The following is a 23,504-nucleotide window of genomic DNA, read 5'->3' on the forward strand; positions in this document are numbered from 1 at the left end:
CAGAGACTCCTGCTGATAGGCTCCTTCAGGTGTTAGTAGCCTTTCCTCTCTCCTAGGTAGCCAAACCCTCTTTTCTGGCTATTTAGGGTCTCTGTCTCTGGGGAAACTTTAGATAACGAATGCATGAGCTCAGCCGAGTTCCTCTGCATCTCCCTCTTCACCTTCTGATAAGGAATCGACCGCTGACCGCGCTGGAAGCCTGCAAACCTGCAACATAGTAGCAAAGACGACTACTGCAACTCTGTAACGCTGATCCTGCCGCCTTCTCGACTGTTTTCCTGCTTGTGCATGCTGTGGGGGTAGTCTGCCTCCTCTCTGCACCAGAAGCTCCGAAGAAATCTCCCGTGGGTCGACGGAATCTTCCCCCTGCAACCGCAGGCACCAAAAAGCTGCATCTCCGGTCCCTTGGGTCTCCTCTCAGCACGACGAGCGAGGTCCCTCGAATCCAGCGACACCGTCCAAGTGACCCCCACAGTCCAGTGACTCTTCAGCCCAAGTTTGGTGGAGGTAAGTCCTTGCCTCACCTCACTGGGCTGCATTGCTGGGAACCGCGACTTTGCAAGCTTCTCCGGCCCCTGTGCACTTCCGGCGGAAATCCTGTGTGCACAGCCAAGCCTGGGTCCACGGCACTCTAACCTGCATTGCACGACTTTCTAAGTTGGTCTCCGGCGACGTGGGACTCCTTTGTGCAACTTCGGCGAGCACCGTTTCACGCATCCTCGTAGTGCCTGTTTCTGGCATTTCTCCGGGTGCTACCTGCTTCAGTGAGGGCTCTTTGTCTTGCTCGACGTCCCCTCTCTCTGCAGGTCCAATTTGCGACCTCCTGGTCCCTCCTGGGCCCCAGCAGCGTCCAAAAACGCCAAACGCACGATTTGCGTGTAGCAAGGCTTGTTGGCGTCCATCCGGCGGGAAAACACTTCTGCACGACTCTCCAAGGCGTGGGGGATCCATCCTCCAAAGGGGAAGTCTCTAGCCCTTGTCGTTCCTGCAGTATTCACAGTTCTTCAGCCTAGTAAGAGCTTCTTTGCACCAACCGCTGGCATTTCTTGGGCATCTGCCCATCTCCGAGCTGCTTGTGACTTTTGGACTTGGTCCCCTTGTTCCACAGGTACCTTCAGACAGGAATCCATTGTTGTTGCATTGCTGATTTGTGTTTTCCTTGCATTCTCCCTCTAACACGACTATTTTGTCCTTAGGGGAACTTTAGTGCATTTTGCACTCACTTTTCAGGGTCTTGGGGAGGGTTATTTTTCTAACTCTCACTATTTTCTAATAGTCCCAGCGACCCTCTACAAGGTCACATAGGTTTGGGGTCCATTCGTGGTTCGCATTCCACTTCTGGAGTATATGGTTTGTGTTGCCCCTATCCCTATGTTTCCCCATTGCATCCTATTGTAACTATACATTGTTTGCACTGTTTTCTAAGACTATACTGCATATTTTTGCTATTGTGTATATATATCTTGTGTATATTTCCTATCCTCTCACTGAGGGTACACTCTAAGATACTGTGGCATATTGTCATAAAAATAAAGTACCTTTATTTTTAGTATAACTGTGTATTGTGTTTTCTTATGATATTGTGCATATGACACTAAGTGGTACTGTAGTAGCTTCACACGTCTCCTAGTTCAGCCTGAGCTGCTTTGCTAAGCTACCATTATCTATCAGCCTAAGCTGCTAGACACCCTATACACTAATAAGGGATAACTGGGCCTGGTGCAAGGTGCAAGTACCCCTTGGTACTCACTACAAGCCAGTCCAGCCTCCTACACTAAATAGCCAGAAAAGAGGGTTGGGCTACTTAGGAGAGAGGATAGGCTAGCAACACCTGAAGGAGCCTATCAGAAGGAGTCTCTGACGTCACCTGCTGGCCCTGGCCACTCAGAGCAGTCCAGTGTGCCAGCAGCACCTCTGTTTCCGAGATGGCAGAGGTCTGGAGCACACTGGAGGAGCTCTGGGCACCTCCCAGGGGAGGTGCAGGTCAGGGGAGTGGTCACTCCCCTTTCCTTTGTCCAGTTTCGCGCCAGAGCAGGGCTGAGGGGTCCCTGAACCGGTGTAGACTGGCTTATGCAGAAATGGGCACTATCTGTGCCCATGAAAGCATTTCCAGAGGCTGGGGGAGGCTACCCCTCCCCTGCCTTAACACCTTTTTCCAAAGGGAGAGGGTGTAACACCCTCTCTCTGAGGAAGTCCTTTGTTCTGCCTTCCTGGGCCAAGCCTGGCTGGACCCCAGGAGGGCAGAAACCTGTCTGAGGGGTTGGCAGCAGCAGCAGCTGCAGTGAAACCCCTGAAAAGGCAGTTTGGCAGTACCAGGGTCTGTGCTACAGACCAGTGGGATCATGGGATTGTGCCAACAATGCCAGGATGGCATAGAGGGGGCAATTCCATGATCTTAGACATGTTACATGGCCATATTCGGAGTTACCATTGTGAAGCTACACATAGGTAGTGACCTATGTGTAGTGCACGCGTGTAATGGTGTCCCCGCACTCACAAAGTCCGGGGAATTTGCCCTGAACAATGTGGGAGCACCTTGGCTAGTGCCAGGGTGCCCACACACTAAGTAACTTAGCACCCAACCTTTACTAAGTAAAGGTTAGACATATCGGTGACTTATAAGTTACTTAAGTGCAGTGAAAATGGCTGTGAAATAATGTGTGCATTATTTCACTCAGGCTGCAGTGGCAGGCCTGTGTAAGAATTGTCAGAGCTCCCTATGGGTGGCAAAAGAAATGCTGCAGCCCATAGGGATCTCCTGGAACCCCAATACCCTGGGTACCTTAGTACCATATACTAGGGAATTATAAGGGTGTTCCAGTATGCCAATGTGAATTGGTGAAATTGGTCACTAGCCTGTTAGTGACAATTTGGAAAGAAATGAGAGAGCGTAACCACTGAGGTTCTGGATAGCAGAGCCTCAGTGAGACAGTTAGTCATAACACAGGTAACACATTCAGGGCACACTTATGAGCACTGGGGCCCTGGCTGACAGGGTCTCAGTGACACATACAACTAAAACAACATATATACAGTGAAAAATGGGGGTAACATGCCAGGCAAGATGGTACTTTTCCTACACAACCCCCCCCCCCAAACGAAGGACAATAAGACTAGTCATTACCTGATGGGTCTTAATTGTCTAAGTGGAAATATCTGGAGAGTCCATCTGCATTGGAGTGGGTACTCCCAGGTCTATGTTCCACTGTATAGTCCATTCCCTGTAGGGATATGGACCACCTCAACAATTTAGGATTTTCACCTTTCATTTGTTTTAGCCAAAGTAGAGGTTTGTGGTCTGTCTGGACAATGAAGTGAGTGCCCAACAGGTATGGTCTCAACTTCTTCAGTGCCCAGACCACAGCAAAGGCCTCCCTCTCTATGGCAGACCAACGCTTTTCTCTAGGGGTCAACCTCCTGCTAATAAAAGCAACAGGTTGATCCTGGCCCTCAGAATTAAGTTGTGATAAGACTGCCCCTACCCCTAATTCAGATGCATCAGTTTGGACATAGAATTTTTTGGAGTAACAAGGGCTTTTCAGGACAGGTGCAGAGCACATGGCCTGCTTCAGCTTCTCAAAAGCTTTCTGACAGTTTGCTGTCCATAATACCTTTTTAGGCATTTTCTTGGATGTGAGGTCATTAAGAGGGGCTGCAATGGAGCCATAGTTCTTTATGAACCTCCTGTAATACCCAGTGAGGCCTAAAAAGGCTCTCACCTGGGTCTGAGTAGTAGGGGGAACCCAATCTATAATAGTTTGAATTTTCCCCTGAAGTGGTGCAATCTGTTCTCCACCAAACAGGTGTCCCAGATAAACCACCTTCCACTGCCCTATCTGGCACTTGGAAGCCTTGATAGTGAGGCCTGCCTTTTGCAGGGCCTCTAAAACTTTCCATAGGTGGACCAGGTGATCATCCCAGCTGGAGCTAAAGACAACTATATCGTCCAGATATGCTGCACTGAAAGCTTCCAGCCCTTGCAGGACTGTATTCACCAACCTTTGAAAAGTGGCAGGTGCATTTTTCAATCCAAAAGGCATTACTGTGAATTGGTAATGGCCTCCAATGGTTGAAAATGCAGTTTTTGCTCTTCTGACAATTTGATCTGCCAATACCCTGCAGTCAAGTCAAAAGTGCTTAGATACTTGGCAGATGCCAGTGTATCTATTAGCTCATCTGCCCTGGGTATAGGGTGAGCATCAGTTTTGGTTACCTGGTTGAGACCTCTGTAGTCAACACAAAACCGCATTTCCTTCTTTCCATCCTTGGAATGAGGTTTTGGTACAAGTACCACAGGAGAGGCCCATGGACTTTCAGAGTGCTCAACCACTCCCAGTTCAAGCATTTTCTGCACCTCTTGCTTTATGCAGTCTCTGACATGGTCAGGCTGCCTATAGATCTTACTTTTGACAGGCAAGCTGTCTCCAGCATCTATCGTGTGCTCACACCAAGAAGTGGTACCTGGCACAGTAGAGAAGAGTTCAGAAAACGGACCCAGGAGATTTATGCAGTGGTCTTTCTGCTCAGCAGTAAGACAATCTGCCCAAACTACACCTTCCACTAGAGCATCTTGCTCTGTGGAAGAGAAGAGATCAGGGAGAGGGCCACTCTCTTCTTCCTGTCCCTCATCTGTTGCCATGAGCAGGGTGAGATCAGCCCTGTCATAGTAGGGTTTCAGGCGATTGACATGGAGCACCCTAAGGGGACTCCTGGCAGTGCCTAAGTCAACTAAGTAGGTGACTTCACCCTTTTTCTCAACAATTGTGTGGGGTCCACTCCATTTGTCTTGGAGTGCTCTTGGGGCCACAGGCTCCAAGACCCACACTTTCTGCCCTGGTTGGTACTGAACCAAAACAGCCTTCTGGTCATGCCATTGCTTCTGGAGCTCTTGGCTGGCCTGAAGGTTTTTACTGGCCTTTTTCATGTACTCAGCCATCCTTGATCTGAGGCCAAGTACATAGTCCACTATGTCTTGCTTTGGAGCTTTTAAAGGTTGTTCCCAACCCTCCTTAACAAGTGTTAGAGGACCTCTCACAGGGTGTCCAAAGAGGAGTTCAAAGGGGCTGAAGCCCACTTCCTTCTGGGGTACCTCCCTGTAAGCAAAAAGGAGGCATGGTAAAAGGATTTCCCATCTCCTGCGGAGTTTTTCAGGGAGTCCCATAATCATGCCTTTGAGAGTTTTGTTAAATCTCTCCACCAGTCCATTTGTTTGTGGATGATAGGGTGTGGTGAACTTGTATGTAACACCACACTCCTTCCACATGGCCTTTAAGTAAGCAGACATGAAATTGCTTCCCCTGTCTGATACCACCTCTTTTGGGAAGCCCACCCTGGAAAAGATTCCCAGGAGGGCCTTTGCCACTGCAGGAGCTGTAGTGGTCCTTAGGGAATTGCTTCAGGATATCTGGTGGCATGGTCCACTACCACCAAGATAAACCTATTGCCTGAAGCAGTAGGAGGGTCAAGGGGGCCAACTATGTCAACCCCTACCCTTTCAAAGGGAACCCCAACCACAGGCAGTGGAATAAGGGGTGCCTTTGGAGTGCCACCTGTCTTGCCACTGGCTTGACAGGTTTCACAGGACTTACAAAATTCCTTTGTGTTCTCTGACATTCTAGGCCAATGAAACAGGGGAACAAGCCTGTCCCAAGTTTTCATTTGCCCCAAATGTCCAGCTAAGGGAATGTCGTGGGCTAGAGTTAGGAGGAACTTTCTGTACTCCTGAGGAATCACCAATCTCCTGGCAGCTCCAGGTTTTGGATCCCTTGCTTCAGTGTACAAGAGGTTGTCCTCCCAGTAAACTCTGTGAGAGTCACTGACATCCCCATTTGCTTGTTTGACAGCTTGCTGCCTTAGATTCTCTAGTGTGGGACAGGTCTGCTGTGCCACACTCAGCTCCTCCCTGGCAGGCCCCCCTTCACCCAAATGCTCAGCAGTGTCTGCTTCCAGCTCCTCTGGTGTAGGTTCTGCACAGGGTGGGAATTCTTCTTCCTCAGAATCAGAATTCACTGTAGAGGGAGGGATAGTAGGTAGTGATTTACCTTTACTAACCCTAGCTTTAGGGAGCACTTGGTCCATTCTTTCAGGATCCAAGTCACCCTGTCCTTTTTGCTTTTTGGCCTGAGCCCTAGTCAAAGCAAAAATATGCCCTGGAATGCCCAACATTGCTGCATGAGCCTCCAACTCCACTTCTGCCCAAGCTGATGTCTCTAAATCATTCCCTAATAGACAGTCTACAGGTAAATCTGAGGCAACCACAACTTTCTTTGGGCCAGTAACCCCCCCCAGTTGAGATTCACAACAGCCATGGGGTGGCTAAGGGTGTTGTTATGAGCATCGGTTACTTGGTACTGGTGACCAAGTAGGTGTTGTTCAGGGTGGACCAGTTTCTCTATTACCATTGTAACACTGGCACCTGTGTCCCTGTAGGCCTGAACCTCAACACCATTTATTAGGGGTAGATGCTTGTACTTATCCATGTTAAGGGGACAAGCAACCAAGGTGGCTAAATCAATAGCCCCCTCAGAGACTAACACAGCCTCTGTGGTCTCCCTAATTAGACCAACCCCAACTAAGTTACCAATAGTGAGCCCAGCTACTCCCTTGGACTGGCTATTAGTAGGTTTGCTCCCACCACCACTGCTATTAGTAGGGACACTAGGTGTAGCAGTAGGGGTTGTAGTGGTAGGAGGCTTGGTGCTTTTCTTTGGTCAACTGGGATCTGTTGTCCAATGGCCTTTTATTTTACATAAATAGCACCATGGTTTCCTTTTTTTGTTTTGATTTGAAGATGATTTGGGCCCACCACCCCCACCAGAGTGTTTTTGTGGGCCTGATGAAGACTCATTTTTAGATTTGTCCCCACCCTTGTCAGAAGACTCACCATCCTTCTTCTTGCCATCTTTGTCACCCCCTGTATGAACTTTTCTGTTCACCCTTGTTCTGACCCATTTGTCTGCCTTCTTTCCCAATTCTTGGGGAGAGGTCAGATCAGAGTCCACCAGGTACTGGTGCAACAAATCAGACACACAATTATTAAGTATATGCTCTCTCAGGATTAAGTTATACAGGCTTTCATAATCAGTAACTTTACTGCCATGTAACCACCCCTCCAAGGCCTTCACTGAATGGTCAACAAAGTCTACCCAGTCTTGTGAAGACTCCTTTTTGGCCTCTCTGAACTTGATCCTGTACTGTTCAGTGGTTAAGCCATAACCATCAAGGAGTGCATTCTTAAGAACTGCAAAATTATTGGCATCACTTTCTTTCACAGTAAGGAGCCTATCCCTACCCTTTCCACTAAATGATAGCCATAGGATAGCAGCCCACTGCCTTTGAGGGACATCCTGTACAACACAGGCCCTCTCAAGTGCAGCAAACCACTTGTTAATGTCATCCCCCTCCTTATAGGGGGGAACTATCTTGTGCAGATTCCTAGGATCATGCTCTTTTGCAGGATGACTATTTGGAATACTGCTGCTGCCACCATGGGGTCCAAACCCCAACTTCTGCCTTTCTTTTTCTAAGTCAAATGCTTCCCTGTCTAGATCAAGCTGTTGCTTTTTAAGCTTCAGCCTGGACTCTTCCACTCTCAATCTATTGAGTTCCCTTTCTAACACTCTGTCATCAGGGTGGGTGGGTTGGGCATGCCTTGACACAGAAGAATGGTGTGAATGAACAGAGGGAGACCTGTCCCTAACAGATGGCACCCTAACAACCTGGCCTAAGGGAGTAATCTCTATACTGTGATGAGAACTCACATAAGTACCAGCCCTGCTAGGTGGCCTGCTAAGGGGCAGGCTGAAAAGATTTCCTCCCAAATCTTTTGCTAGGGGTGCCCCAGAATCAGAATGGGAACCATCAGCTAATCTCTCACCAGACGTGCCACCTAAGGTCTTATCCTGTTCAATGAGCATATTAACTAACAGTTGTCTTTAGGGATTCTTCCCTACCCCTAAACCTCTATCTACACAGAGACTCCTTGCTTCCTTCCAGCTAACGTTGTCATAAGTTGTGCTGGCCAGATCAAGAGTTTGGCCTGTACCAGACATGATAGAAAAGGTTTAAGGGACAGAAAAAGAAAGGAAAAGTTTTCAGAACTTTTTAAGGAACCGAAAAAAAAACTTTAAAAACTTTTTAAAGAACTTCTTAGAAAGTTAGAGGTACTTTTCAGCACTTAGAAAATAAGTGAGAAGAAAAGCAAAACTTTTTGGTTATGTGTACACACACTGAACTTGTTTTGTATATTCTTCTCTTATGAAAAGTACAGTGACAAAAGTGGTAAGTAGTTGCAAAGTACTTATCCCACCGCTTCACAACCAATGTAGGAGGCTGGACTGGCTTGTAGTGAGTACCAAGGGGTACTTACACCTTGCACCAGGCCCACGTATCCCTTATTAGTGTATAGGGTGTCTAGCAGCATAGGCTGATAGATAATGGTAGCTTAGCAGAGCAGCTTAGGCTGAACTAGGAGACGAGTGACACTCCTACTATACCACTGATGTCATATGCACAATATCATAAGAAAACACAATACACAGATATACTAAAAATAAAGGTACTTTATTTTTATGACAATATGACAAAGTATCTCAGTGAGTACCCTCAGTATGAGGATAGCAAATATACACAAGATATTTGTACACAATACCAACAATATGCAGTATAGTCTTAGAAAACAGTGCAAACAATGTATAGTTACAATAGGATGCAATGGAGACACATAGGGATAGGGGCAACACAAACCATATACTCCAAAAGTGGAATGCGAACCACAAATGGACCCCAAACCTATGTGACCTTGTAGAGGGTCGCTGGGACTGTAAGAAAACAGTGAGGGATAACAAAATAGCCCACCCCAAGACCCTGAAAAGTGAGTGCAAAGTGCACTAAAGTTCCCCAAAGAGCACAGAAGTCGTGATAGGGGAATTCTGCAGGAAAGACCACCACCAGCAATGCAACAACTGTGGATTTCCATACGAGAGTACCTGTGGAACAAGGGGACCAAGTCCAAAAGTCACGATCAAGTCGGGAGTGGGCAGATGCCCAGGAAATGCCAGCTGTGGGGGCAAAGAAGCTGCTACTAGGCAGTAGAAGCTGAGGATTCTGCAGGAACGACAAGGGCTAGAAACGTCCCCTTTGGAGGATGGATGTCCCACGTCGTGAAGAGTCGTGCAGAAGTGTTTTCCTGAAGAAAGACCGCAAACAAGCCTTGCTAGCTGCAAATCGTGCGGCAAGGGTTTTTGGATGCTGCTGTGGCCCAGGAGGGACCAGGATGTCGCCAATTGCGTGAGGGGACAGAGGGGGCGTCCAGCAAGACAAGGAGCCCTCTCAGAAGCAAGCAGCACCCGGAGAAGTGCCGGGACAGGCACTACGAAGTGGAGTGAAACGGTGCTCACCCGAAGTTACAGAAGTCTCACGCCGCCGGAGGACAACTCAGGAGGTTGTGCAATGCAAGTTAGAGTGCCGTGGACCCAGGCTTGGCTGTGCACAAAGGATTTCCGCCGGAAGTGCACAGAGGCCAGAGTAGCTGCAAAAGACGCGGTTCCCAGCAATGCAGTCTGGCATGGGGAGGCAAGGACTTACCTCCACCAAACTTGGACTGAAGAATCACTGGACTGTGGGAGTCACTTGGACAGAGTTGCTGGATTCAAGGGACCTCGCTCGTCGTGCTGAGAGGAGACCCAGGGGACCGGTGATGCAGTTCTTTGGTGCCTGCGGTTGCAGGGGGACAATTCCGTCGACCCACGGGAGATTTCTTCGGAGCTTCTAGTGCAGAGAGGAGGCAGACTACCCCCACAGCATGCACCACCAGGAAAACAGTTGAGAAGGCGGCAGGATCAGCGTTACAGAGTTGCAGTAGTCGTCTTTGCTACTTTGTTGCAGTTTTGCAGGCTTCCAGCGGGGTCAGCAGTCAATTCCTTGGCAGAAGGTGAAGAGAGAGATGTAGAGGCACTCTGATGAGCTCTTGCATTCGTTATCTAAGGAATTCCCCAAAGCAGAGACCCTAAGTAGCCAGAAAAGAGGGTTTGGCTACTTAGGAGAGAGGCTAGGCTAGCAACACCTGAAGGAGCCTATCAGAAGGAGTCTCTGACGTCACCTGCTGGCCCTGGCCACTTAGAGCAGTCCAGTGTGCCAGCAGCACCTCTGTTTCCAAGATGGCAGGGGTCTGGAGCACACTGGAGGAGCTCTGGGCACTTCCCAGGGGAGGTGCAGGTCAGGGTAGTGGTCACTCCCCTTTCCTTTGTCCAGTTTCGCGCCAGAGCAGGGCTGAGGGGTCCCTGAACCGGTGTTGACTGGCTTATGCAGAAATGGGCACCATCTGTGCCCATGAAAGCATTTCCAGAGGCTGGGGGAGGCTACTCCTCCCCTGCCTTAACACCTTTTTCAAAAGGGAGAGGGTGTAACACCCTCTCTCAGAGGAAGTCCTTTGTTCTGCCTTCCTGGGCCAAGCCTGGCTGGACCCCAGGAGGGCAGAAACCTGTCAGAGGGGTTGGCAGCAGCTGCAGTGAAACCCCTGAAAAGGCAGTTTGGCAGTACCCGGGTCTGTGCTACAGACCCGTGGGATCATGGGATTGTGCCAACAATGCCAGGATGGCATAGAGGGGGCAATTCCATGATCTTAGACATGTTACATGGCCATATTCGGAGTTACCATTGTGAAGCTACACATAGGTAGTGACCTATGTGTAGTGCACGCGTGTAATGGTGTCCCCGCACTCACAAAGTCCGGGGAATTTGCCCTGAACAATGTGGGAGCACCTTGGCTAGTGCCAGGGTGCCCACACACTAAGTAACTTAGCACCCAACCTTTACTAAGTAAAGGTTAGACATATCGGTGACTTATAAGTTACTTAAGTGCAGTGAAAATGGCTGTGAAATAATGTGTGCATTATTTCACTCAGGCTGCAGTGGCAGGCCTGTGTAAGAATTGTCAGAGCTCCCTATGGGTGGCAAAAGAAATGCTGCAGCCCATAGGGATCTCCTGGAACCCCTATACCCTGGGTACCTTAGTACCATATACTAGAGAATTATAAGGGTGTTCCAGTATGCCAATGTGAATTGGTGAAATTGGTCACTAGCCTGTTAGTGACAATTTGGAAAGAAATGAGAGAGCATAACCACTGAGGTTCTGGATAGCAGAGCCTCAGTGAGACAGTTAGTCATAACACAGGTAACACATTCAGGGCACACTTATGAGCACTGGGGCCCTGGCTGACAGGGTCCCAGTGACACATACAACTAATACAACAAATATACAGTGAAAAATGGGAGTAACATGCCAGGCAAGATGGTACTTTCCTACATGCGCCATGACACAGCCACACCTCCGCCCTTCTGAGAGACCTACACTGTCTGCCTATCGACAAGAGAATCACCTTCAAGCTCCTGTCCCAAACGTACAAGGCACTACATGATGCCGGACCAGCCTACCTCAACCACAGACTCTCCTTCTACACTCCATAAAGACAACTCCGCTCCACTGAACAGGCCTTTGCCAACATCCACTGCATCCGTAAAACCACAGCCAGAGGAAGATCCTTCTCCCACATCACCACCAAGACCTGAAACACCCTCCCCATCCACCTCAGGCAGTCCCCCACCCTGTCACAGTTCAGGAAGGACCTCAAGACCTGGCTCTTTGAATGATCCTCAGCACCCGCACCTCCCCCAGCGCATTGAGACCCTCACGGGTGAGTAGCCACGCTCTACAAATCCCTGATTGATTGATTGATTGAAAGCGCTGGATTGTCACTTCTCAGTGCTGTAGCCACAGAAAGCGCTTTATGAAATGGGGAATAACTTGAAGGGACAAGTGGGGTCTTCTGGTCTCCGAGAGCAGAACCTGGACCCGAAGGTACTGGAAAGGTTTACATGAGTATTAGGTGTAATGCACCAGAACACAAGTACTTGTGCTACTTACATGAGCAGTAGGTGCAGTGCACCAGGACACAAGTACTGGTAATACTTACATGAGCAGCAGGTGCAGTGCACCGGGACACAAGTGCTGGTGCTACTTACAGCCCCCCTGAACATGCCACATCTTCTGTAGTGAAACACGAGCAATCATCCTGTTCACTTAACTCTGGCTGGGAGGTCAGAAGGGGCTGGGGCGGAGGTCACCCAAGAGCCGGAGCTCCCGAGATACACAGGGGCCGGGCAACGACCAACAGCTGACAGCTGGTGCAAGTCCGAGGGCCAGGAGCACATGTGGCATCAGGGATGTCTCCTCCCTCAATCAGGGGGCCCCACTGGGGGTCACAGATCAGTCCAAGTAAATAGGAGGAAGCGAGGGTGACCCCAAAAAATAAAGGGCACAAAGGGAAGGGGGAGGGGCCGAAAAACAGTTGACACTCTCTGCAGTGACACATGGATCTGACCACCATTGGGTCAAGGAACTAAGATGAAGGTCAGCAGTGTTATGGGGAGGTCAGGGGTCAATGCAGGGCCCTCACAACATCAAAGCAGGTCAAGGACCAATGCAGGACCCTCACAGCATCAAAGAGCATCAAAGCAGGTCAGTGGTCAATGCAGGACCCACATAGCATCAAAGCAGGTCAAGGGTCCATGCAGGACCCACATAGCATCAAAGCAGGGCATGGGTCAATGCAGGACTCTCATAGCATCAAAGCAGGTCAAGGGTCAATGCAGGACCCCCATAGCATCAAAGAAGGGCATGGGTCAATGCAGGACCCACATAGCATCAAAGAGGGTCAGTGGTCAATGCAGGACCCACATAGCATCAAAGCAGGTCAAGGGTCAATGCAGGACCCACATAGCATCAAAGCAGGGCATGGGTCAATGCAGGACCCACATAGCATCAAAGCAGGTCAAGGGTCAATGCAGGACCCTCATAGCACCAAAGGAGGCCAGGGGTCAATGCAGGACTCTCATAGCCTTAAAGCAGGTCAGGGGTCAATGCATGACCCTCATTGCATCAAAGCAGGTCAGAGGTCAATGCATGATCCTCATAGCATCAAAGCAGGTCAAGGGCCAATGCAGGACCCTCATAGCATCAAAGCAGGTCAAGGCCAATGCAGGACCCTCATAGCATCAAAGCAGGTCAGGAGTCAGTGCAGGACCCTCATAGCATCAAAGCAGGTCAAGGGTCAATGCAGGACGCTCATAGCATCTAAGCAGGTCAGGAGTCAGTGCAGGACCCTCATAAGAAGGAGGTAATTACACCCCATACTGCGCCTCTAACTCCAGAGGTGTTATTCACAGGCCCGGATCAAAGCCACTGCTCCCCTGGACCTGCCCAGAGGTGCCAGATGCAGGACTGTGGCTCGAGGCGCTTTAATACCACCCATCTAATCTAGACGCTACAACCAGACACATACTAATCACTCAGAATATGTAAATGACAGAAATGTCCAGATCCATTTTGCATCTTTCAGCCCCGGTACCTGGACAGGCTTCACCTCCTCTGCACTCCCCTCTCCTTGACAGGCCTCACCACCTCTGCACCACTCCTGCATAGGCCTCACCTCCTCTGCTCCCCATCTAGACAGGCCTCATCTCTGCCGCACCCCCCAGTAGACAGGTCCCACCTCCTCTGCACTCCCGGACAGGACAGGCCTCACCTTCTCTGTGCCCCCTTGACAGGACAGGCCTCACCTCCTCTGCACTTCTCTGGACAAGCCTGTCTGTACGCCCCCCCCCCCCCAGGAAGGCCACTCCTCCTCTGCACCCCCAGACAGGCCTCACCGTCTCTGCACCCCCTGGACAGACCTTACCACCTCAGAGCCCCCCCCTCCCCGGACAGGCCTCACCACTTGTGCCCCCCCAACCCCCTCCCCTGGACAGCCCTCACCTCCTCCGCGCCCCATTGACAAGCCTTATGTCCTCTGCACCCCTGGACAGGCCTCACCTCCTCTGCACCCCCTGGACTGACCTCACATTCCCTGCACCCCCCTGGACAGGCATCTCCTTTGCACCCCCTGGACAGGCCCAACATCCTCTGGATAGGCCTCACCTCCTCTGGACCCCTCAGGACAGGCCTCACCTCCTGTGCACCCCCTGGACAGGGCTCACCTCCCCTGCACTCCCCTGAACAGGCCTCACCTCCTGTACGCCCCCTGGACAGACCTCACCTCCTCTGAACCCCCTTGTCAGCCCTCACCTCAACTGCACCCCTGGACATGCCTCACTTCCCCTGCACTCCCCTAGACAGGCCTCAGCTCCTGCACAACCCCTGGACAGACCTCACCTCCTCTGCACTGCCTTATCAGACCTCATCTCCTTTGCACCCCCTGGACAGGTCCTACCTCCTCTGGACAGACAGGCCTCACCTCCTCTGGACCCCTCTAGACAGGCCTCGCTTCCTCTGCACCCCCCTGGATAAGCCTTAATTCCTCTGCACCCCGCTGGACAGGCCTCACTGCCTGTACACTCACTGGACAGGCCTCACCTCCGCTGCACACCCATGGACAGACCTCACCTCCTCCGCACCCCGGGACAGCCTCACCTCCTCTGCACCCCTGCGCAGGCCTGACCACCTCTGCACCCCTATAGACAGGCCTCACCTCCTCTGCTCGCCCGTACAGGCCTCATCTCCTCTGCACCCCGGACAGGCCTCAACTCCCCTGGACCCCTTCTGGACAGGCCTCAGCTCCTCTGCACCCCCTGGACAAGCCTCACCTCCCCTGCACTCCCTGGACAGGGCTCACCTCCCCTGCACCCCCCCCCGGACAGGCCTCAGCCCATCTGCACCCCCCTGGACAAGCCTCACCTTCTCTGCACCCCCTGAACAGGGCTCCCCTCCCCTGCACCCCCCTGGACAAGCCTCACCTCCTCTGCACCCCCTGGACAGGCCTCACCTCCCCTGGACCCCCCTGGACAGGCCTCAGCTCCTCTGCACCCCCTGGACAAGCCTCACTTCCCCTGCACTCCCCTGAACAGGCCTCACCTCCTCTGCACCCCCCTGGACAGGCCTCACCTCCTGTACACCCCCTGGACAGACCTCACCTCCTCTGAACCCCCTTGTCAGCCCTCACCTCAACTGCACCCCTGGACATGCCTCACCTCCCCTGCACTCCCCTAGACAGGCCTCAGCTCCTGTACACCCCCTGGACAGACCTCACCTCCTCTGCACTGCCTTATCAGACCTCATCTCCTTTGCACCCCCTGGACAGGTCCTACCTCCTCTGGACAGACAGGCCTCACCTCCTCTGGACCCCTCTAGACAGACCTCGCTTCCTCTGCACCCCCCTGGATAAGCCTTAATTCCTCTGCACCCCGCTGGACAGGCCTCACTGCCTGTACACTCACTGGACAGGCCTCACCTCCGCTGCACACCCATGGACAGACCTCACCTCCTCCGCACCCCGGGACAGGCCTCACCTCCTCTGCACCCCTGCGCAAGCCTGACCACCTCTGCACCCCTATAGACAGGCCTCACCTCCTCTGCACGCCCGTACAGGCCTCATCTCCTCTGCGTCCCCGGACAGGCCTCACCTCCCCTGCACCCCCTGGACAGGCCTCACCTCCTCTGCACCCCCTGGACAAGCCTCACCTCCCCTGGACCCCTTCTGGACAGGGCTCACCTCCCCTGCACCCCCCCGGACAGGCCTCAGCCCATCCGCATCCCCCTGGACAAGCCTCACCTTCTCTGCACCCCCTGAACAGGGCTCACCTCACCTGGACCCCTGGACTGGCCTCACCTCCCCTCCACCCCCCTGGACAAGCCTCACCTCCTCCGTGTAGACACGTGGCGCAGCGCATCGCTTAATGAACACGCATGGACCTTCAGTGTTGCTGCCACACTCGGAACTGCGTCACCGCAGTTCCTTTCTTTATTTATAGACTGGTGCTCCGTGCCCCTCCCGGACACGTCGAGCACATTGCTGAAACACGGAGAGCCCGCATGGCTCTCCGTTCACACTTTACATCTCCCCCATGTTTTACTCCACATGGACAGGGATTAACCAAATGAACTTAAACAGATGATAAAAAACATTTTCATATGAAAAGCTTCAATATAAAATTGAAATAACTCTCTCTTCGATAACAAATAACTGAAAATACCACAAATTTGTTTCTTAACACCCTGAACCCTAGTGTCGCTCACAGAGTCCCTTTTAGACGGCTGGGGGTCGTTGCACACTGTTCACATCGTTCTTCTCACAGTGTGCTTACACTCCAGACGACGCCGACACTTACTTTCCAAACAAACTATTCAACAAACAAGGGGGGTCATTCTAACTCTGGCGGGCGGTGGAGGCCGCCCGCCAGAGTTCCCCCCTCCAGAATACCGCACCGCAGTCAGAAGACCGCTGTGGTTATTCTGTGTTTCCCGCTGGGCTGGCGGGCGACCGCCAGAAGGCCGCCCGCCAGCCCAGCGGGAAACCCCCTTCCCACGAGGAAGCCGGCTCCGAATGGAGCCGGCTGAGTGGGAAGGTGCGACGGGTGCAGTTGCACCCGTCGCGAATTTCAGTGTCTGCTAAGCAGACACTGAAATTCTTTGTGGGGCCCTCTTACGGGGGCCCCTGCAGTGCCCATGCCATTGGCATGGGCACTGCAGGGGCCCCCAGGGGCCCCACGACACCCCATACCGCCATCCTGTTCCTGGCGGGCGAACCGCCAGGAACAGGATGGCGGTATGGGGTGTCTGAATCCCCATGGCGGCGCAGCGAGCTGCGCCGCCATGGAGGATTCATGAGGGCAGCGGAAAACCGGCGGGAGACCGCCGGTTTTCCTGTTCTGACCGCGGCCAAACCGCCGCGGTCAGAATGCCCTGCGGGGCACCGCCAGCCTGTTGGCGGTGCTCCTGCCGACCCTGGCCCAAATCACCCCCAAAGTCTTTTAGCTGACTGCTCGGCACAGGATTAGGGTGTAAGTTATATCTCGCACTTCTCGTGCTACCACTTCCATGTTCAAAAACACAACCAGGCCTGGTTTGTTCGATCCTCGTTGGCTCTGTAACATCCTTCCTTTCTTCAGCCAGTATTGGTGAATCATAGGAAATGTCCTCTATCTCTCCATCTTCACTGGTCGACTCTCTCAGACCAGCCCTCTTAAAATGTGATACGTTTCGTGTTACTCTTTGTCTCCCTCTTGCTGCCGTTATCATTGATCCTTTTATGCCAATCACTTCCCATACATCAGGCTCAAACGGCGTTCGGAACTTCCCTCCTCCTCGCCGACATCTCACTACCACTCGATCTCCTTCTTGGAATCCTCGATACTTCGCTCGTCATTGGACACTCGCCCTCTGGTTAGTGGCTTCTCGCCTGCTTTGAGTGGCCTTTACATCCAATACGGGAGGTTTCCATTTAGTACCGGATGGAATACAATCATGTGGAGACACTTTGAACATCAAAGAGGAGGGAGCACAACCAGTGGTGCTATGAGGCATTTGACGGTAAGCACTTAAAAATTGATACAGACATTGTTCACTATTTTCATTTTGCTCCACTCCAATCCTGAGAGCCCTGTTCAAAGTTCGCATGAACCTTTCCACATCCCCATTTGCCTGAGGCCAGTAAGGCATTATCTTACGATGACGAATTGCCAGACCGTCAAGGTATGACCTAAACTCTTGTCCATGGAAAGGAGGACCATTATCAGTTCGGACTTCATCAGGCAAACCAAACAAAGCAAATGTCTTTTGTAGAATTGGCCTTACATTTTCAAACGACGTTGACGCCACAACTTCCACCACAGGGACTTTGGTATAAGAATCAATTAAAACCACAGTCAATCTCCCATCTGGGAAACTCCCAAAGTCCATGCTCACTTTAGCCCAGGGTTTCAGAGTGGCCGGTTCAGTTACCACTGGGCAACTCGGGGGCTCTATTGACGTAATGATGCAAGAATGACATCTCCCTATCATTTCATCAACCTGAGTATCCATACCCGGGAACCAGACTTTAGCCCGTAACCTTGCTTTGGTTTTAGCAGCCCCTTGGTGCCCTTGATGAGCCAACTCGATCACCCTTGACCAGAGACATTGTGGAAGCACAATTCGCCTTCCTCGCAGAACCAACCCATCACAATCAGTAGATAGCTCATCACGCACCTTCCAGATACTCTGCATAGCCACTTTTTGATCAGGGCAGGACGTGTGGGTTTTCTCTAGAAAATATTTCCACCTTTTGTGACTTAACGCCTCTTTGACGTTACTCAACATCGCATCTTCCTGGGTAGCGTTCACAATGTCAGTTACGAGAAGAGCATTAGGACATGCCGACTGCACAACCATGCTAACAAAAACTTCAGTATTTTCTTCATCCTGTTCTTGATGAACATCAAACACCTTTGGAGACGGGTGTCGAGACAGATAATCTGCAGGATTATTCTCACCAGGCCGATATACAACCGTGAATCTATAAGGTTGAAGTAGGACAGTCCATCGTTCAATTCTCGGAGGTGCAAGACGCGGACTACCCGTAAACAAGGGGACCAAAGGCTTGTGGTCAGTCACTACTTGAAACTCGTGACCATACAAATACAGGTGGAAATGGCGGCACGCCCATCGAATGGCTAGAGCCTCACGCTCGATCTGCGCATAGCGGGTTTCAACCGCCGACAACGCCCGACTGGGGTATGCAACAGGGATCCACTCTTGATGCCTCTGTTCCTGTAAGAGCACAGCTCCAAGCCCAACGGGGCTTGCATCCACCACCACTTCAGTTTTCCTACCTGGGTTAAAATAAGCCATAGTCGCTTTATCCAGCAAGGCATTTTTAATATCCATAAAGGCCTGTTGCACATCTGGAGTCCAGTCCCAATGGTGCTGCCCTTTCGTGAGTTGTCGAAGAGGTTCAGACATGGTGGCAAGCTGTGGTATAAACCTTCCGCAATATGTGGCCATTCCTAGAAAACTACGAACTTCCGTTGGATTTTGCGGAACAGGGGCTTGACGGATCGCTTCAGCCTTCCGTGGGTCCACTTGCAGACCATCTTTTGAAAACACATATCCGAAAAACTCTACCGAGTTTTGATAGAAGGCACATTTCTTCTTATGAAGTGTTAGCCCTGCTTCAGTCAATCTTTTCAATGTCGCCCTTAGATGACGATGATGCTCTTCTCTAGTCTTAGAGTATATCAAAATATCATCACTTAAGTTGATTACCCTCGGTAATCCGGACAACGTTTCTCGAATCGCATTCTGAAATACTTCGGCGGCTGACGACACTCCAAAACTCAGTCTCTTGTACCTTCTTAGCCCCACATGTGTCGAGAAGGTAGTAATGTTCCTGCTTCCGGGGTCCAGCTCCAACTGATGATACCCCGCATTAAGATCCAACTTTAAGAACCACTGGGCCCCATTCAGGTCTGCAATGATGTCATCCATAGTAGGGGTTATGTGCCTCTCTCTCCTGATAGCCTTATTCGGCAGGCGCATGTCCACACATAGATGAATCGCTCCCGGCGGTTTAGGTTTCGGTGTGATCACCAACGGTGACACCCATGGCGTAGGCCCATCCACTTTTTCAATGACTCCTTGTTCTTCCAACGACTGCAACTCTTTCTCAACAACCGTCCGTAGATGAAAAGGCACCCGACGATGTCGTAAGGCCACAGGAACCACATTGTGGTCTATGTGCAACTTGATGCGTTTTCCTTTCAAACATCCTAGTCCCTCGAACAGCTGCGGGAATTCATGGAGAAGGCGTTCCACTTGAGTGTCATATATTTGACGCGCAAAGAATACTAACTCTAACTCTTCAGCCGTGTGACATCCTAGCAAGGTGCCACGATCCCCGGCCACGACGTAGAACTTTGCCTCTGTTGATCTGTCTCCACTGCTTACAGCCACTTCTACGGTTCCTTTGAGGGGGAGGGGATCTCTACCCCCGTAATTATATATTTTGGTAGCTGTCAAGGTAAGTGGCGGGGCAGGTACTAATTTTTTGAAAAGGGTTTCGTCCATGACATTGACAGACGCTCCTGTGTCAATGAGTACAGAAACCAGCGTGCCATTGACGTGAACGTCACTCATGGGCGGGGGTCTCTTTTTTCCTGGTTTTCCTCCCGTAAAGGATATTACAAAAATGTCCTCTTCTTCATCCTCCTCAAAGACTGGACCACTTGCTGTCGCCTGGTCCCTTACTTCCTCCGCACTTTTGGATACAGCTCTGACTTTCGTGTCTCTTCCTTTCTGTTCTCCTGGCTTATTTCTCCTAGACCTGCACATTTTAGCGAAATGGTTTGGTTTCCTACAGCGGTTACATGACTGCCCTTTTGCCGCACACCCCGCATTCGGTCGATGTTCATAGCCACAGCTTCCGCAGGCTCTATCACTGGGTTTAGCAGGGTTCAGCTTACGAGGTGTTGCCTGTCGTGTCTGGACGGCATCCACTTGTTCCTCTTTGACTTGAACTATGCGAGTCGATGACGCAGCAGCCAATGACTGACCTCTCACAGCCGCCATCGCATCTGCTCGTACTGCCGATAGTTCATGTGACCTCGCCAGAATCAGAATCTCATCAAGGGACATGCCCTGTTGCCGAAGAATAAGCTTTCTCAAAGCATTAGACCGACATCCTTGAATGATCTGTGCTCGGATCTCTTCTTGTTGGTTGAGACCCATGCACGAACTCACCAGTTTTCTCAATCTGGCGTAAAACATATCCATTGACTCGACTTCGGTCTGTTGCGCCTGTCTCAGTTTAAAACGTTCGTAATCCGAGTTAAGTTGAGGATCAAAATGCCTGTTCAAAGCAGTTACCGCTGCGTCAAAATCAGACTTGTCCCCTGTATCAGTGAGAGAATCAAAAAGCTCCTGTAGCTCATCTCCGCCCATCAGCAGCATCACAGACCTACGCACTGCTCCATCCGTCTCTCGGGTAGCGCAAAAATAGTTTTCTAGGCGATTTATCCACAGACGCCACCTTGGCGCAGCTGTGGCCGGGTCAATCAGTTGGCTAAACGGTGGTAAGGAGGTAATCGAGGAGTGAATACTATTATTTAGTTGTGCTGGGAGTTGAGGATTCCCTGGTGGTTGAGGAGGATTGGCATTGTTAGCATTGTCTTGTGGTGGGGCACTCATTTTCACACTCCCTCACTCTAGTGTGTTGCAAGGGTTAATAATATTTTTTTTTCTTCTTTTTTTTTACTATTTTCTTATTAATTTTTTTTTTCTTCTCTTTTTATTCAACCCTTTTTTCCTTTTTAAAAAAAAAAAATTTCCTGGGGGTCCACCTGCCAGTTTCACCCCCTCCTTCACTCTGGCGTTGTCAATTTCCTTCCGACACGCCTTCCTCTTCTTTTTTTTATTTTTTAAATGATTCCCAGCCTCGGGGAAAACGCGTGTCAATTTCAGCTTTCTCAGCCCCGAGACGCTCATAAACAAAGCGCTCGGCTGAGAAAGCACACGTCGTCAATTTCAGCTGCTACCCTTGCAGCACGGACACGCCCGAAGGCAAGGCGCTCAACGGAGCGATCCGCTCCACGTGACGGTCCTCTTCTGGGGGCGGGGCTGGGCTCACCTTCTTGGGTTTCCCCGACCGGGAAACCACAAGGCACCACCCTCCGCCGACGCAAGGCACACCACTAGGCGATCGGGCTCCAGCAGTGGCTTTTAGCTCCTTACAGCGGCCGGCACCGCACCGCGTGGATTTCTTATACTTTCAACGTCCGACTGGACCGCTTTTCGGGTACGTCCTTTCCGCGCTCATACCCCTTTATATAATTACTTAATTACAGCGCGATGTCTCGCATCCCGCTCGTCGCCATTGTAGACACGTGGCGCAGCGCATCGCTTAATGAACACGCATGGACCTTCAGTGTTGCTGCCACACTCAGAACTGCGTCACCGCAGTTCCTTTCTTTATTTATAGACTGGTGCTCCGTGCCCCTCCCGGACACGTCGAGCACGTTGCTGAAACACAGAGAGCCCGCATGGCTCTCCGTTCACACTTTACACTCCGCACCCCCTGGACAGGCCTTACCTCCCCTGGACCCCCCTGGACAGGCCTCAGCTCCTCTGCACCCCCTGGACAAGCCTCACTTCCCCTGCACTCCCCTGAACAGGCCTCACCTCCTCTGCACCCCCCTGGACAAGCCTCACCTCCTGTACACCCCCTGGACAGACCTCACCTCCTCTGAACCCCCTTGTCAGCCCTCACCTCAACTGCACCCCCTGGACAAGCCTCACATCCCCTGCACTCCCTGGACAGGGCTCACCTCCCCTGTACCCCCACGGACAGGCCTCAGCCCATCTGCACCCCCCTGGACAAGCCTCACCTTCTCTGCACCCCCTGAACAGGGCTCAACTCGCCTGGCCCCCTGGACAGGCCTCACCTCCCCTGCACCCCCTGGACAGGCCTCACCTCCCCTGCACCCCCCTGGACAGGCCTCAGCTCCTCTGCACCCCCTGGACAAGCCTCACCTCCTCTGCACCCCCTGGACAGGGCTCACCTCGCCTGGACCCCCTGGACATGCCTCACCTCCTCTACACCCCCTGGACAGGCCTTACCTCCTCTGCACCCCCCTGGACAGGCCTCACCTCTTCTGCACCCCTTGGGCAAGCCTGTCCTGTGCACCCCCCTGGACAGGCCTCACTTCCTCTGCACCCCCTGGACAGGCCTCACCTCCTCTGCACCTGGTGCTGCACTGACTTCTCACAGGATCTCTCAGTGAAGGATTCTTATTAAGAACAGAAGAGCCCAGATTTAGTTACACCCCGTAAAGCGCCTCGAGGCGCTATGCACAGGCCCCGAAGAGAGACGCTGCTCCCCTAGACCTGCCCATACGCGCCGGATGCAGGACTGACTCTCAGATAGGAGGCGCTTTAATACCACACACCAGACACTAGGCGCTACACATGGGGCACGTGTTAATCATTCAGAATAAGGGAAATTAAAGAAATGTCCGGATCCATTTTGCGTCTTTCAGCCCCGGAATGGGGAGGGGGTTGGGAGGGAGAAAAGAAGGGGACAGAGACAGTGGAAGAAGGGACTGAGAAAGTCGGGAGAGGGGAAGAGAGGGAGGAGAGAAGGGAAGTGAGAGATGGTAGAGAGAGAAAAAGCGGGATGAGAGAAGGTTAGAAAGAAAGAGATCGGGGGAAGGGGATGGATGGATACATGGATGGATGGACAGACTGATGGATGGATTGACTGATAGATGGAATGATGGATGGATGGAAGGATGGGTGGATGGATGGACAGATAGACCGATGGATGGATGGACAGATGGACCGATGGATGGAAGGATGGGTGGATGGTTGGACAGATGGATGGAAGGATGGGTGGATGGATACATGGAAGGATGGATGGATGGACAGAAGGATGGATGGATAGAGACTGCACGAGGAGGTGAATGGAGTGGGGCTAGTTTGAACATTGTTGCCAGGGCTGCTCTTGGGTCTCAGTCGGGCCCTGGTAACAAGGACCGCGCGGAGGCAGGAGCCGCGGGTACCACAGAGTCCTATATTACTACCACTGGAGCGGGGGCGCGTCACTCCTGTCCTAATAATCCCCCTCCTTCCTGCCCTCCTCCTAGAAGTAATGTCCAGGTGTCCGGGGATGGGTCACTCTCTGTGTCTTCAGTGTCCTGCT

The 23,504-nt window shown here is 51.7% G+C and overlaps 1 long non-coding RNA gene across 1 annotated transcript in view; it reads right to left on the reverse strand.

Moving 5' to 3' along the window:
• Positions 1-22,633, reverse strand: part of LOC138287241 (uncharacterized) — a 38,716-nt gene extending 16,083 nt beyond the window's left edge. Inside the window, exon 1 of the long non-coding RNA XR_011202177.1 lies at positions 22,539-22,633. This is a non-coding gene — a long non-coding RNA (uncharacterized lncRNA). The remainder of the gene's footprint in view (positions 1-22,538) is intronic.
• Between the last annotated feature and the right edge of the window lie 871 nt (positions 22,634-23,504).

This window comes from Pleurodeles waltl, chromosome 4_1 (genome assembly GCF_031143425.1).
Source record: "Pleurodeles waltl isolate 20211129_DDA chromosome 4_1, aPleWal1.hap1.20221129, whole genome shotgun sequence".
Classification (NCBI taxonomy): domain Eukaryota; kingdom Metazoa; phylum Chordata; class Amphibia; order Caudata; family Salamandridae; genus Pleurodeles; species Pleurodeles waltl.